This window comes from Grammomys surdaster, unplaced genomic scaffold (genome assembly GCF_004785775.1).
Source record: "Grammomys surdaster isolate TR1022 unplaced genomic scaffold, NIH_TR_1.0 213, whole genome shotgun sequence".
Lineage (NCBI taxonomy): Eukaryota > Metazoa > Chordata > Mammalia > Rodentia > Muridae > Grammomys > Grammomys surdaster.
Window position 1 is genome coordinate 6,780,063 of NW_021604658.1, and position 17,502 is coordinate 6,797,564.

Genomic DNA, 17,502 nt, shown 5'->3' on the forward strand with positions numbered 1-17,502 from the left:
AAAGGTTGCTTACCCCACTCCTCTAGGGAGTTTGCTAAGAGCAGTCACATCCCTGTGTCTCATAATTTTTTTCAGGGAAAAGAGATTTGAGAATTTTATACATGTGTCTCTCTCCTTTCTGTGATGTTCGTCTAGATTTTAGATGGTGATACCACCTGAGGGAAGAGAAAAAAGTCCCCAGTGAGCTGAAACGTGAAAAAGTCCTCGGCTCCCCAAATGGCTATGTCCAAGTAAACTTTAATTGTCAACTAGACACATCCTGGAGTTGTCTGAGAGGGGAGCCTTGAGGAATTAGTTTGTCAGGATTGGGTTGTGCGCATGTCTATGAGGAAGCCAGTTCCTTGCTTGCTAATTGATGTAGGAGGGCCCTGCTCACTGTGGGCAGTACCATTCCCTGTTCAGATGATCCTGGGCTGTAGAGGACAGCATGCCAAGCCTGTGTGTACCAAAAAGCAGCATTCCTTCACAGTTTCTTTTATTTGTACTTGACTGAGAGTTCCTTGGCCAGGGGTAATTTCATATGGAATAGCAAACAGGCTGGCCTACTATACTAACTACTGTTTGAGTTCCTACCTGTGATAGACTATAACCTACATGCTGAATAGACCCAAACCCATATAACATTATCATTCTCTCTGTCTCTGTCTCTGTCTCTGTCTCTGTCTCTGTCTCTCTCTCTCTCTCTCTCTCTCTCTCTCTCTCTCTGTGTGTGTGTGTGTGTGTGTGTGTGTGTGTGTGTATGTAAGCCAGAGGCTGACATCAAGTGTCTTCATAAGCACTCTCTACTTGTTTTCCCCAAGTTACGGTCTCTTGCTGAACCCAGAGCTTTCCAATTCAGCTGGTCTAGCTATCCAGCCTGCCCTGAGTGGACTCTGCCTCATTCTCTCTGAATGCTGACATTACAGGGGAGATACCAAAGCTACTCAGGTTGGTTTTTTTAAATATTCATTTATTTATTTTATATATGTGAATATATTGTAGCTGTCTTCAGACACACCAGAAGAGGGCATCGGATCCATTACAGATGGATGTGAGCCACCATCTGGCTGCTGGTTCTACAATAATGGAACCGACTGGCCCCAAATCACACATCTAGTAAGAGAAGAAGCCTTCCGACCACCGCTTCTAACAAGCCTCACTGTTCTTTTTGCCTGCTGTGATTTATTCCCACAGGAATCCCTCTTCAGGGACATATCATTGCCTCAGAATGTGGGAGGATACCAGAGAAAACACTGTGTAAGTACACATTTTTTCACTTCAAATTGTCCTTTGTCCCCTGTGTTCTGGGGTCAGTATTGCTTTGGGTTTTGGAGGGCCTTAATTGACCAGTGTGGCCATTAGCCATTAGCAGAACACCCAACTGCTTCTCCCTGGTGCCTTCATTTCCTTCCTCTGTTACTGTGCACTCTATGGCAGCAGGGCTAATAACTGCAGCTAATTAACTTAAGGGTTGCCTTGAGACAAAAACAAAAGTGCTGACTTGCCAGAAGCTGGATTGGCCATAGGCAAAACAAACAAAAAAAATTGTCATTTAAGAGAAAACTTTGACAATTGGCTTCTAGTCCTGTGATTTGTCCCTTTGTATTGAAGGGACCTCTAAGTGCTTCCTGTGTCAACTGAGGCTAGAAGAATGATGACACAGGATGTCTTATCTTCCTGTACGCTATGAATAGAAAGGAACATTAAGGCTATGGGCCGTTTGCCACACATTGTATAATTAAGCGTAACACTGGCATGGTGAAGAGGTCCAGATCCATGGTTTAAGAACACTGAGAGCATCACTTGTTTGTCCTATGCTGTGATAAAATACCTGCTTTAAACAAGATAAGGAGGAAATGTTTGTTTTTTTATCACAGTTTAAAAGAATACAGTCCACATAGCTGGGAAGGCAGGAGGCAGGGGTTGCCCACGTCCTGGAGAATCAGAAAGGAGAGATGGAACAGGGAGTGGGACCCAGCTATAAACCTCACCTCCATTCCCACATGCAGCACTCACCCACTTTCTCCAGCTAAGACCCATCTTACCTAAGTTATACAACCTCCCCAAACAGTACCATCATCTAAGGACCAAGTATTCAACACATGAGCCTATGGGGGACTTTTTACATCAAACCACACCATAGTAGCGGAGGAAGTATTACATCTGCATTTGCTTTTATTCATTCTTCCACAGAGATTCTTTGTAAGTGCTGCGTTCATCTGGGAAGCCTAACTGGGTGATCTGAACATGGACATGAGCCCCTGAAGCTCTCCACACACTGACCTTACCTTCTCATTGTATTCCTGAACTCAACAGCTCCGTTCTTACTAGTTAACCCCAAAATGTGCCTGCCACTCATATTTTCTCTTCTCTTTGTGGGGATGGGGTCTCTTGTAACGTGGTTGGCTCTCAGACTGGCCGTGTAGCTGAGAGTGATCTTGACTTTGAACTGCAGGTCCTCTCACCTTCATCCCCTACATACAGGATCAAAGGCATGTACCACACCTAGGTTGTGTTGTGCTGGGTAGCAAACTCAGAATGTTTCCTTGCTAGGTAAGCTTCATGAACTGAACTACATTCTCAGCCTTGCTCATTTGTTTTCATGTCTCTGCCTGAAGCCTTTTCACACTAGAGTTCAGTCTTTCCCTAATACAGGTGAAAGGAGCCCCCTCCAGTCCCACTTCAGCTAAACAGCCTACTCTGACATTGGGTTTTATCATAACAAGCTGAGGTGCATGCCCAGTAGCAATTCCTGAGCTCAACCCCTCCATCAGTGGTTCTCAACCTTCCTAACACTGCTATCCTTTAATATAGTGCCTCATGTTGTAGTGAACTCCAACCATAAAATTATTATTTTTGCTACTGTAATTTTGATAGCACTATGAATTTTATTGTAAGTATTTTTGGAGATAGAGGTCACAACCCAAATGATGCCCTAGATGATTCTCAGATGCCATCCAAAAACCCCTGAGAACACAAACTTATTTGGCCAGTGACCAGTGCAGGGCTCCCTCTGGACCATCTCCGAGACGTGGAAATCAGCCACTTGAATGCTCACTATGGCGTGAACGTCATTACCTGGTTGGAGGCTTGAGTTCTATTTTCAAACAATGCAAAATATCAAAAAAAAATTCTTTCATACATTGAAGCTAGTTTATCTCATTCTTTGGAAATCTCTTTTTGGCTGAATTCTGTCCTTTGAATCTAACTACAATAATTCTAGTAATTCTTCCCAATGACATTTGTTCAGATACTTAAAGATAGATATCACCTCTCATTCACACCAACTCCAGATCCTAAGTCTTCTTCCTTTTTACTTAGGACAGGATCCTATGAGATGGTGCTGCCATTATTCAGGGTAAGTCTTAACCTCTGTTAAGACTCTCTGGAAACATCTGCACAGACACATCCTGGAGTGTGTTTCCCAGGTGATTCCAACATCTGCACAGACACATCCTGGAGTGTGTTTCCCAGGTGATTCCAAATTAGTGCAGCTGATAATAGGTGATAATGCTCACACTGTGCAAAGCCCGGACTGGACGCTGAACACAGTGGACCAGATACTTAGCGGTATCACTGTGTCCCTCCTCCTGTGCCTTTTAGAACTGAGTTGAGAACTTGATTTGCACTTAAATATACAACATGTACTTACCTGTCAGTCACAGCTAAGCGTCTTACTTAGCTTTGATGCTGTTTAGTTTCATTTTGTTTTGTATTCTTGTTTTGTTTTTGTTTTTAGACAGAGTCTTACTATGTAGCGCGGGCTAGCCTAGAACTCACAGTCTTCATTCTACTTCAGATTCCCAAATACTGAAATTAGAGGTGTATGCCATCAGGCCTGCTTTTGTGTCATGTTTTAACCTAATTCTGACACGTATAAAACTAAAATGTCTTATACATCATAAATAAACATCAATTCGGAGGAATTGATCCTGGATGAGAGAACAATTCAAGTCTGTCCATACGTCCATCTATATCTGACTCACTGGTTAACTTTTCAGCACACAACACAGACCTTGACATGAAGTAAATATGATGCTAAACCTTATATTGATCAATTGACTGATGTCATTTCCATTTTCAAAATGTACAATATTCTAGATTACTGGTCCTTAAGGGTCCCTTAACACAGGCTGGTGAGATGGCTCAATGGGTAAAATCATTTGCAATGTAAGCCGGACAACCTGAGCTGACCCTCAGAGCTGATTCCTGAAAGTTATTCTGTAACTTCTACATGAATGCTGTGGCATGCAGATGCACACACACACACACACACACACACACACACACACACTACTGCCACCGCTACCACCACCACCACACCACCATCAAGTTCTTTAACTCAAAATTCTTTCATATAATCAAAAAATTAAAGCCAAAGAATGACAACTGTTCGTCTAAAGTCACAGGTTCAGGAAAATAAAACAATAAACAAAACAATAACGCAGCCATCCAATTTTCCAGCACAAAGCACTAGAAACCATACCAAGCCATGGGCACAGTAATGATTTCTTGTTATTTTTTATTCATCTCTATAACTGAGCTTCTGCTACTCAGCTTGGGAAATCTTGTGAAAAGTCCAATTAGAATAGAAGAAATGACTTGCCCTTCTGACTCAGGATCCAAATGTTCTTGGATGAATAATGACGTCTTCAACTCCTTGGAAACCAAATAATCATAGCAAGAGAAAAACATTTTCAACAAGGTGTCCACAGGTCTGGGGGTCTTAGTGGAGAAAAGTCTTCCAGCCTTCTCCAGACAAAGCCAATGGCCTTCAAGAGGAGCTCTCCAGGGTGCTAGACCACGTCTGATCTGAGAGACTGAAAGATTCTTTCAATATCTTTGTACGTGATTCATTATAAACCTGCCATACAACTCATGCTTGATATCAAATAACAAGGATGTCCTTCTGCGTGAAGGCAGGAGTGGTGGCCCAGTGGTTAAGGAGACAAGCTCAATTCCTGACACCTCTATGGCAATTCACAACCTTCTGTAACTCCAGTCCCAGGGTATCCAGCACCCTCTTCAGGCCTCCACAGGTACTACATGCATACAGTGTACTGATACATGCAGGCAAAACACCTCACAAATAAGATAATAATCTTTTTTTTTTTAAAAAAAAATTCCTAACAACAGTCTATGTCTGTGGATTTTGCTCTTTGAGTCAAGTCTTCACTATAACATTGCATGCCAGCTTTTGTATGCCCCCTTTTCCAGGTGAGGGAATAAAGATCAAGAGAGAGAAGCTCTTTAATTTGAATAATCGACACCCAAGATTTAAGCCAACATCTTACACTCCCTACATTAGGCTACTTGCCCTAAAAGCTGTCCCAAATTATTTTGACCTTGACCTCAACATTCTCTCAATCAAGGTACCTAGAAAAAATATGAACTTGGCTATTACCCATAGCAACAAACTTTCCCATCTGCTTCTCCAGACCAGCCCATCCCAATGGATTTCTAATGTAACCTACATTGCAGATCCCTTCCACAAGAACGCTCTGCCCTAAATTGCTCTGTTTACTAATCACATTACAGAGTCAAAAGCAGTATTACTTGAAAAGGGTATGTAATTCGTTCAGCACCCCATGGAAATGGCTTGTGACTCTTCTTTTTTTCTTTTTTTATTGTTTTTCATTTCTAAAAATTATTGTCATAAAAACAAACAAATCATATTTTTCTGGATTGTTACAGAAATGTGTTTTCTGTTTTAAAGCACATAATAATTTTTCCATGATGACTAATGCTTGCTTTTTCTATTAAGGTATTATACACATAAAGAAAATGCATTCTTTTCAGGTACACAACCCTACAAATTTTAATTACATGGTTGTTATGGTCTAAATTATATGGGCTCCAAATCTCCATGTGGAAGATGTAAATCTCAATAACTATACAGCAGCCAAGTAATCACCCACAGCAGTGATATGTCCTGAAAGATACTTCATCAGAGACTCTTGTCATTGTGTAGACACCATAACCTATTTATATGAACTGAGATGCCATAGTGAGACTCTGTGACATCATTTTATGGGACTACCCTAAATATGTGTCCCATTGTTGTCCATACCACCATTATGTAGTACATGACTGTATTTAGATATAGGACCTTTCAGGAGGTAATTAAGTTTAACAGAGCCATAAGGGAAGGAGTCTGGATCCAGTACTCTGATGACTTCAGAGAAAAGCTGTGGGTGTTCCCGTAAACACTAAGGTTGGCAGTGAAATAATCCATGGAGAGTCAAGAAGGAAACACAGACCCTCATGACTTAGCCAGGCTGGTTCAAACTTCTGGAATCTGACCCTAAGCAGTTTACTTTTTACTTTTTGAACACAGTAAAAGTTTTAGAGAAAGTTTCCTTATGACAACTATTCCAACAAAGCTTAAGGCCTGGCAACATCCAAACTTCTTTGCAGAGTACATGTCTTTGCAAATCACAAAGGCCCTATGGCCTCTCCCACAAGAATGGGTTCTTCTGTCTGAGAAGCAGTGCTCAGGAGAAGAGTCTAGGGAAGATGGGGTTGGAATAAGCATAAGAGCAAATTCTTTTTGCAAAGTACATGGGCCCTCTCTCAGAAGGATGAGTTCTATTGACCGAGAGACAATGATCAGGATAAAAGACTTCCAGTGAGGCCTGGATTTACAGAATAGCAAAGATGACCAGGTTATTAACACAGCCATCCCCAGCCTTCTGTGTGAAAAACAGGTTTGCACACCCCCTTTACTGAAAAGAAAACTGTGTGTGTTTATTCATTCTGGTTTCTCTATTGCATACATGCCCTCCACAAAAGAGGAAAAGACACCAACAGTTCTATGCACAGAAGGAAAGCTACACACAGACACAGTGAGAACACAGCCCTCCACAAGCAAGGAAGAGCACTTGAGCTTTCAGCCTCCACAATAGCCAGGTAGTGCATTTCTGTTGATTAAGCTTCAGTCTGGCAGCTCTAGACAGGTGACACAGCTGCTTGAGTATCACCATAATCAAGACTGAGAGAGTCTCCATTGCTGCAAACATTTCTCTCTAGTACCTCTTTCCCAACACCAGTCCTTGGCCTCCACTGACCTTCTCTAGAACAAGACAAAAAATGCAACAAATCCCAAAACTGTATGGCCTTTATGACTTTGTGTGATAATTATGTATTTTAGATGAAGATGTTTTCAGAGGGAATAAGAAAGAGTATAAGAACAATGGAGGGCAGAGGGGAGAAAGACAGGAAGAGAAATAAAAAGAGAAGAGGAAGGAGAGAAGGAGGGAAGGAGAGAGGGAGAGAATTAGATGATAGATAGGTAGATAGATAGATAGATAGATAGATAGATAGATAGATAGATGATAGATAGATAGATGATAGATGGATAGATAGATAGATAGATAGATAGATAGATAGATAGATTAGAGATTGGATAGGTTGATAGATGATAGAGGTTAGATAGAGGGAAAATGACCATCTTGCTCTTGGCACAGTTCAGTTAGCACTGACAGCCCCTTTCATTCACAAAATTAACCTATTTCTCACAAAAAGGAAAGCTAGAAACAGATTAAGTACCCACTTGCTGAAGAGCTCTAAGAAAAAAAAAAATGCTGCTCCCTGCTTTTACTTGGAAACTTGATCCCTAGTAAAGGGGTCTGAAAACAGAATCTAAAATTTTACAGAAAGGATCCAAATGAGAATTTCCACCCGGAGGTACCAACCTTGACCTGAAACTAAGGTTAGGTTCTCTGAGGCAGAGACACTTAATTAAGCCGAGTCACTGTTCCTTAAGTTCAGGTTCACGGCAGGCCAATTTAAGCCACGAGTGTCAGGCATATCCCAAATGAGGCTGCCTCTTCATTTTTCAGCAATACATTGGAGCAAAGTAAGCTCAAAACTGTCCTTCATGAAATTGGGTCCAATGACTGCTACAGAGAGATGATTCAAACCTGAGGGACCCAGAGATGGCTGAGAGCTACAGAGACCACTTAAAACTGGTCATTGATAGCTTGAGTCAGCTCCTCATTCCACGCAAGCCGATGCCATCCACAGTTACACCAGCATTACCAGAAACAACAACAACAAAATTATGAAGTAAATTCTTCTCGCTGGGAATTATGGCTGTGAGCCTGTCTGTTTGCTCATGTGGAGGATGCATTAGGGACATTGAGGCATATAATGTTAGGCAAAAGGATTCAGTCAGCATTCTTAGGTTTACTACCAAATTGCATCATATATTAGCCTTAAAGAAGGAGAATAATTCAAATGCAAATACAAAGTTAGAGTATTTACTGTAAGTGCTGTGTGTCGCATTAATTTCCCTTAAATAAAAAGTAGCAGATACAGAGGAGAAAATACAAAATCCCCAGTTAGGGAGCACCTAGTGATGATCTTGTGCCCATGCACATATGGGCACCACTACTTAGACCTAGTGGATTATGAAGGAGGAGGAGGAGGAGGAGGAGGAGGAGGAGGAGGAGGAGGAGGAGGAGGGGGAGGAGGAGGAGGAGAAGGAAGAGGAGAAGGAGGAGGAAAATGTAAAGTTGGGAGACATATGGGGGAGTTGGAGGGGGTGGACATGACTATATTTTATTTTATCTGCTAATTAAATTATTGGTGAATAAAAATGAATTAAAAATAGACACATGGGCTAATTCAGATACTGGAGAATCTATAAATAAATTCAATTAAAAATAAATAACAAATAAAAGCAAAAAGAATATACGCACATGTGGTTGTTTAAATTGAAGGCAAATCCTAGCTCCTGATTCCAATAGTCTCAAAAAAGCAGCACCATCCTCAGGGGTAATGACAGGTACAAATCCTTTCCCCATCAGGAAAATTGCCATATATAAATGTTAAGAGCTGGTAATTTTACTGAGAGTTGAAATGTTTTAAATAGAAACAAATGTATGTAAAACCTGCTCTTCACCATTTAGAAATGATGTATGTGTTCTCTAACAATGCAGTCTTATTTGAAAATGGACTAATTCATCCTCTCCAAATGTGCTCCTGCGTCAGGAATTAATATCTTATACATCCATGCCCTCGTTTTGAGAAATGACAGGCATATCACAACTACTCAGCCATGTGCAGAAGAAATCTCAAATCACAAGCTTCTAGGGCAGATTGAACAAGAAGCACATAATGTTTAATGGTCCCTAAAGGACTAAAGACCAGGGCCTGTTTCCAGTATAGTTTTGAATGCCTCTCAATCATCTTTCCATGGTGTTGTTATAAACAGAGACTTAATAGCACAAGCAGCTAGAGGGTACTGACAGTCATTCTGAAGTTCCAGAGTAAACCTCAAGAACCTGATGCTAGTTTCCTCACCTCCTGGTTGAACATAATTTACCATAGATAGATAGATAGATAGATAGATAGATAGATAGATAGATAGATGCATGCATGCATGCATACATACATATATAGCTACATAGATGAAAGATACATAGATTAGAGATTGATAGATTGATAAATGACAGAGATTAGATAGATAGATAGATAGATAGATAGATAGATAGATAGATAGACAGATAGATAGACAGATAGATAGACAGATAGATAGATAGAGATAGACAGTAGACAGGTAGATAGACAGAGGTAGTGATATGGACCCTCCTATCTACAACCAACACAGAAAGAACTCAAGGCATAAACAGTTAAATTTTTAAGTTTGAACTTCCAACATTGGTCCTTAACCACATTTTTATTAGATATCTATATCTCTCAATCCATCTTTAGAAAAGTATAGGGCCAAAAGACTTCATCCGATTCTCAACTACAATTGTGGCCTGAGGAGATTCAAAGATTGTGGTTGTGGTGGTAGAGTGACCCATATACAAAACCTGACTACTTTGTTAAAGATGAAGTGGTGCTTAAAACTCACAGTTCTCACAGCCTTCCTCACTGAGAAAGCCAAGGCCTGGTGAAGAAGAACGACTGGCTCCTTACGTAGGACGAAATAAAAAACGCATCGCAGCCTTCACTCTGGGGCCAAGTATGGATGTGACAGGAATAGAATAAGACAGTGCTGTTGGAGGAGTTAATGAGAGGAGAGAAAGCTCCCTGTTCCGTTGCTGTCATAAAGACTTGGTGAGGAATCCGAGATTGGAAAAGTAGCAGATGACAGGTGTCTAGTTGTTCCAGGGAAGGCTGAGGGTGAACTGACGTGACTGTTAGCAGTGTAACGTACACTGCATTGGGTACTGTCACATGCAGTTTTGAGCTCACTGAGAAGCCAGGTCTGGAATGGGATTGTCCTCTTCTCCTACTTCAAACCCGGATATGTTTATGCCAAGTGTTCTACAGAACCCCCTGTCCTGGATCAGGCCAACCCCCAACTCTGTAACAGGGAGGAAGGAAAAAATTAAAACAATCCCATACTAGTAATAACATCATGCCCTTGAGAACAGCTAGAAGGGGAACCATTTCTGACAAGCTTTGCTATTGTTTATTTCCATGATATAACTGTCTACAGAGGCAGAGTTGCCTGGAGCGGATCTAAGGGGGAAATGACTCTGTTCTGCCTGAGGCTCTCTAGTTGGAACTTCCCTGTGACTTTATCAGCCTGTCCTCCCCAGTCATGATTATAAGCATCTAAATGATGACGGTGTTCATCTGCTAGGATTCATTCTTCACTTAGAAGCCTCACCCAAGGGAACACTCTGCTCCACCCAAGGCTTTCTCCACCCGGAACCCCAGGTGGTCTCATCAATGGGGCTTCCCCAGTCACTTCCTGCTGCCATTTGTTAAGTCCCCCAGTCTAAGAACATTACCTTTTGTTTGTCCTCTCAATGTGTCTACTCCGATTGTCTCTACTGCACATTTTTTGGGGCCTGATTTGGTGACTTTGATATCCACCTACTGCTCCTCTCTCTCTGCCACTTGCCACTTACTCTTTTTCTTTTGCTTGCTATATACTAAGTGAACTCCCTCATTCCAGACTGAGAGCACAGCTACCATAGATTATTCTTCACTGTTGAAAAAACAGTTGTGCAAAAGAAAGATAAAACTAGGAATTGCTGAATATGATGAGAACAGCTGCGTGTGTAAAGTCTTAAAGATATATCGTGACACTGTTGAAAATAATAAAAGAATGAAAAACCATCTCACAACATTGGGACCTAAAACTACGTACAACACGCAGTAGCATAAATGCCCTGAAAGTCTCATTTCAATGTACCTACTATGTGATTTTTGGCAATGATCATGACAGCCGCAGGGATTTCTGTAGTATCTTTCCAAAGAGTGATTTGGAACTCAGTATCAAAAGGCTTTCCAAAGATCACAGCTTTTGACTGATCATGTCTTCATTTAGCAACTCATTCCAAAGAACATTCATGGAGATTTCTCTCTAGGTAACCTACTGTGGGGTTTGTTCCAGTAATGGATGACTAGAAGTCACCTTACATTCACACATACAGACAGATCACATGAATTATGGTACCTCTTTATGGCAGAAAGACAGCAGTTGGTAATTATACAGTCTAGAAGCATAATTACCACACAGCAGATTATGAAACTTTGAGATTCAATCCTTGTTAGTCAGTTTTCCATCACAGTAAGAGATATTTGAAAAAAAAAGTCAAATTTGAAAAGATGAGATATTTCTTTTGACTCAATTTCAGAGATTTCAGTCCATGAAAAGTAAGCTCCATTAACATCCCAATCTTTTCTCCCTTTCTTCTGAGGATCTCTATAAACCGTGTGTGTGTGTGTGTGTGTGTGTGTGTGTGTGTGTGTGTGTGTGAAGTTTCTATGTGCGGGTCCAGTTCATACATATGAGTGCAATAGCGAAGGAATCCAGAAGTCATCAGATTTTCTGGAGCTGCCATTACAGGTTTTCATTAAGTACCTAACATGAGTGCTAGGAATCAAAGTTGGATTCTCTGAAAGAGCAATACAAGCTCTTAATGTCTGAGCTATCTCCCTAACTCCTGAACCAGTGGCTTCCAGACTTCTGAATGCTACAACCCTTTAACACAGTTCCTCATGTTGGGTGACGCCTCTCCAAACATAAAATTATTTTTGTTGCTAATTCATAACTGTAATTTTGCTACTGTAATGAATCAAAATGTAAATATCTGTATTTGACAGTCTTAGGTTATCCCTGTGCAAGGGTCATCCAATCCCCAAAGGGGGTTTCGACCCACAGGTTGAGAAACTCTGCAAGACCATCTTATTCAATAGGACTGTTACAAAAATATTCACTAAATGCTCAATGCCAGATTCCTTAGAAAGTAACCTTCTCCATCTGGCAACAGCTGCATGGATGACATCAGTTTCTAGGAACTCTTCTGACAGAGAAAAGAGGAAGGAGTTGGGGCTCTAACTCGACCTAGCTGTCCATCCTGACATCTGTGCAGACAGATCTGATGGAGTCACATTCTCTCCAAAGGCTCTTGTTTCTTCCCAGTTCTGATAGCTCTAGAGGTGCCTTATCTTGTGGCCACCTCAATTCACTTGTAACCTCTCTGAGCATACCGGTCCCCCATCCTGTTCTCTCCTAAGCCTCTCCTGTCTCTCTGCTATGACCCTTGGGATTGCATCAGAGTCCATCTGGATCATCTACGATCAGTTCCCATCATCAAGTCTTCCTTAAATCCTGTCACTTGCTACTCAAAGCATCATGTTCCTCAATCGGCCACTACACAGAGTAACACTGACATTTCCTGGGTGCTGGGATACAGCTGTATCTTGGAGATGACAGAGGCCACATGTACCAAGTAACCCCTCAGACTACTTTCAATTTTCTTTTTTCTTCTTTCCAGGGTCCCTAGTTCTGTCTGATTTTGTTCCCTTCCCCTTTCCTTGGTGGCACCCAGTTTAGAACTTTGTAGTGAGGAGGCTCCCAATGGAAACTTTTAGAAATCCTTTTAATAAGGGTATCTCAGTTGTTTTCCTTACAATTCAGGTTGGAAAGTCAGCTGGACACCAGCTGGCTTAAAAAGCAACAAAAGACTCCCAGCTAGAGGCAAAGTGTTCAGTTCCTACTCCACACTAACCTTCTTTTTTTTAGTTTTTATGACCCTGGCTAGGCAGTTTCCTCCAGCTGGCTCTGCATTCTTTTCCCAAAGAGAAGGGCTCAGAAGATGTTTCTGGAAGCCCTGTACTACTTAGCTTCCCCAGGAAGAGTTAAAGATTTAAAAAGACTCTTTGTTCTTAAGAGCCTTTGAGATACTTCTTTTAAGTTATGGGGGGAAAATACAGCCTTTTGCTCTGCCCTACTGAATTTGGAAGGAGGCATCTGTCCTGGAAAGAAGAAAGAGATTTAAAGGCGATAAGAATCTTCATTTTCCAGTCCCAGTGGCCCAGATCTGAACACTTGAGGCTTTTGCAACCAAGAGAATCAAGTTTCAAAGATCTCTATCTTTGCTCTAAGCTCTATTGCTGTTTTGGAAAAAGTAGATCTTTCGGCTAACAAAGATTCTTTGACCCAGCAACATATGGAAACTGGATATCTGTTTCTATCTTCTACCCTGATCCCCAAACTCTCCTACTGATCTACAGAAAATTTTCCTTCCAGTGGTATGGTATGCACTTCGGAGATCATAACAAAGAAATCAAAAGAAACATGGAGGAGGAAAAGAATTATCTTGCCTTCATAATCGCATTCCCTTCCTGAAGCCTTCAAAGCAATATTTGAACTTTTATAGTCGAGCACCTTGTATATTTGCAGCTTTTCTGTAATTATCATATCCTCCTAACTCTGTGAAATAAACGTCATAATCCTCCTTTAAAGGTATGGAGGCAAAAGGTAGCTCTCTCTAGATAGTAAAGGAACTGGGCCCATCATGAAAACTACGAGGTGTTCATTCACATTCCAGTGAAAGAAGAGGCTAAAGTTGAAAGGAGATTAAAAGTCACAGTGTCTCAGCAGACACCTACAGAGGGCTATCTCTTGCCTAGACACCTTTAAAGGGGGATTATAATATCTATTCACAGACTCATGAGGATTCAGTATTACCAAAAGGCTGAATACATGCAAGGTGTTCAACTACGAGAGTTCAAATCTTGCTGAGACACTAAAGAAGATGAATAAGAGGTCCTGTGGCTGTATATGAGTTAACCAAGCTAAACTGTATAGGAGATAGCCAAGAAGAGGCAAGGCACAGTGTAACTTTAATCTTTTTAAGTCCTATTTTCAATGATGGTTCTTGAACACTTTAACCTCCCTTCTAACCCATCACCCACCAGAGGAAGTACAAAAGAAGGATATGGGGGAAGTGGATCTGTTTAGAAATGGTTCTTTGGAGTAATTCTCATCTGTGTTGTCTGGAAATTGGCAGTTTACAGGTCAGTTAGTAGCAGCTCCATCCACTTGCAAACACTTTACGGATATACCAGCAGTCTAGTTCAGTAGACTCTGGATAGGAAACACGAACCAGCAGCTGTGGCATGACCTAGTGGAGACAGCCAGGACTCAGCCTTGGCACGAGTTAGCAGGAAAGACCAGGAGGGACTCCAAGAATAGTTCTTGACTGTGCCTCTCTCAGCAAAGGGAAGATCAGCAATGATGTGAGACCAACAAGCGTTGTATAGCTAGTTCTACCAGAAAGCCAACCTCAGCCGTCTTCACTTTCAGTCGAGTCCTATTTATACTTCCTCCAAACATCTCATGTCCTCCATGGGTCTTGTCTCAGCACATCTTATCTCAGCTGACATGACTCTGTCAATCAGCCCGCTTCTGAGGAAACTCAAGAAGCCATAGTATATCACCAGAAATTTTTTGGTGCATTTCCCTCCATAGAGTCCAGACAAATGGAGCTCAGCTACTCAGTGTTAGGCAAACCAATATATGCATGTTGTTGGTGAATCTTTCATCACATGTCCTCTGATGTGCTTGCTTTAGCAGAACACCCTTTCACCTGTGTTTGTTTCAGCGAAACTTTTCTTCATGAGTCTGTCTTAGCCACTCCCAGCTCTCAAGAGGTTCTCAATTTTACTTCATTTCTCAAGTTTTCTCAACTTCTCCCTTTTCAGTAATAATTATTTTTCAAATCTTTTCTTAAGAGTATGTTGAGTGTGTGTGTGTGTGTGTGTGTGTGTGTGTGTGGTGTGTGTTTGTACATGCGTACAGGTCAGAGGGCAATTTGTTGGAGTTGATTGTTTCCCTTCCACCATGTAGGTCAGGGAAGCCAAACCCAGGCAACATCCTTGGGAATAACCTCTAACCTGCTGGGACATCTCCCTGGACTGATTTGCTGTGACAATTTTTTAACAAAATATGATCCAATTTTGCTTATTCCAGTGAAAAGCCACATCTCTAATTTTTTTATGGTGAGAAAACAAGCTTAGAACCACTGTCCCAGGTCAGTCTTGGATGATCACAAATGTCTGTCGTCTTAGATCGTCCTTGGGCTTGGAATGGCCCCCTCGCTCTTAAACCCTATACAGTTAAGAGGTGAAAACAACCCAAGTATCCATTGTCAGATGAATGTATAGACAAGATGTGATGTGTACATACACAGATAATACTTAGCAGTATTGCCACATGCCACAATACCCATGACTCTGCTGACATTCGAGTCAGCGAAGTAAACCAGACGCCAAGCATAGATACTAGACAACCATGTTCATGTGACTGTTCCAGATGGGAAATTAACATAAACAGCTTTAGCTGAAGGACAGGGAAATGGGAGTACTCATGACATGGGTAGAGTATCCCTCAGAATTCTGAACCTGCCCTGAAAATTGACCTTGGACATGGTATATGATGTCACATCAGTACATTTGAAAATGGCTAAACTCGTAGCTTTGTTGTTACGTATATTTTATGAGAATCAAATGAGTGGTTATGGGAACTGTGATATTTACTTCAAGAAGCATGTAACCATTAGGAGAGGGAGCCTGAGTTTGACCCTATCTATCTTACACTTGTTATGGGGGAGATGAGGTAATGGTTTTATATTGGTTATAAAACATTTGCTGTAAAACCATGAGCAGCTGAATTTGATCTGCAGCACCCATGGTTTTGGGAGTTTTTGGTTTTTTGTTTGTTTGTTTGTTTGTTTGTTTGTTTTAAAGCCAGGCATAGAAGCATGCATCTGGGAAGGCAGAGGAAGAAGACCCTGGGTTCAACTGGGCACCTAACTTAGAGGAACTGAGGAACTGGGTGGTGTTGGGGGTGTTCCAGGTTCAACAAGACTGAGCTTCAAGAAAGAAGATGGAGAACACTCTAGGTAGACAAATAATGTTCACGTGCACGTACTCACACAGACATACATCAAATAAATAAATAAATAGTTGATTATATTGGGGAGACTCATCATCAATAATAACATCCTGTGCACCTGACAGAAACTACAGTGAGTCAAACGTAGCTCTGTGTCGTCCCCCAGCCAATTTCCTGACCCGGGGTTGTTTTTCAGAGGGAGGAAAACTAACCCGTGACTCACTGAGTGTTATCTGACCACATCCTCAGGACTCTCTTCTGCTGGTGTCCTCATCTGCTACTTTGTCCCCTGGCTTCACCTCTGAACTTTAAAAATAAGGAACTAAATAAAAAAATGAATATGGCTCCTAATGCCTGCAAAAGCAGCATTAGCAGATGTTAAGTGCAGTGGTTGTTTTTAGCCAAGACCATGGAACTTTCCATGTCAGTAAGCTGTATCACTGTTTTCACCGTGAGCTTTTTAAAAAGCTTCTACTAGGCAGCCCGAAGTGCCAAGACAATACCTCTGGCCTCCCCTTTCCCTGGCTGGGCTGGGCGTGGCTGGAAGCAAGCAGGTAGGTGGTGGAGAGGTAGAAGAGGAAGCTGTCTTTAACTTTGGCCAGGATTTATTTCCTTTGGAATCTTTGGATTGCACATTTAACCATTCTACCTTTCAAAAGGAGATGCCATTGTGGCCACACATGTGAGCCGCACTCTGACGAGCATGTATGTGGAGAGACAGGAGAGAAAGCGCACTATTAAGAGAGGTGGAACTGGTAGTGAGGAGCAGCGCCAAGTGAGTAGCCTGTGCTACCTTAGGCCAAAGTGAAGTCCAGACCCACGCTGCTCCGCAAAGGCTGAGCGCCGTGTCTGGGTCCACCGCCCTACAGCTATAGTGGTCTGTGTCAATGCCTGTGGGCCGTGTTACTGCCAAAAGCCATGCAGTCTGCCCTGGCCTGGGATGCTACCTGAGGCCATTGCAGGGCTAAGCAGAGATGGCACCGCCTCTGCTGTCTGCAGCACTCAGGTGACCCGCACCTCACCTGGGAGCTTTATAGAGCTGTCCTAGATGGCATGGGTTTGGGTGAGCTGGCACAAAGGGTATGAGCTTTGGTGAGCTGGCCCTACCCCTTCCTGGGCAGAGTGAGAGAACTGGCCAGAGGATGTGGGAGTCACTAGGGACCTGACCCCACCCTTCACTGGCTGCAGAACTCTGGAAGAGCAGGCCTGCACCTCAGCTGGACAGCACAGTAGAGCTGACCCGGGTGAAGGGATTGTAGATGAGCCTTCCCCGAGGGTATTAGAGTGGGAGAGCTGGCCCTGATGACATGGATGTAGGAGAACTTGCAGGCTGACCAACTCAGTTACCATCAAGGCTCAGTTCCAGAGCTTTG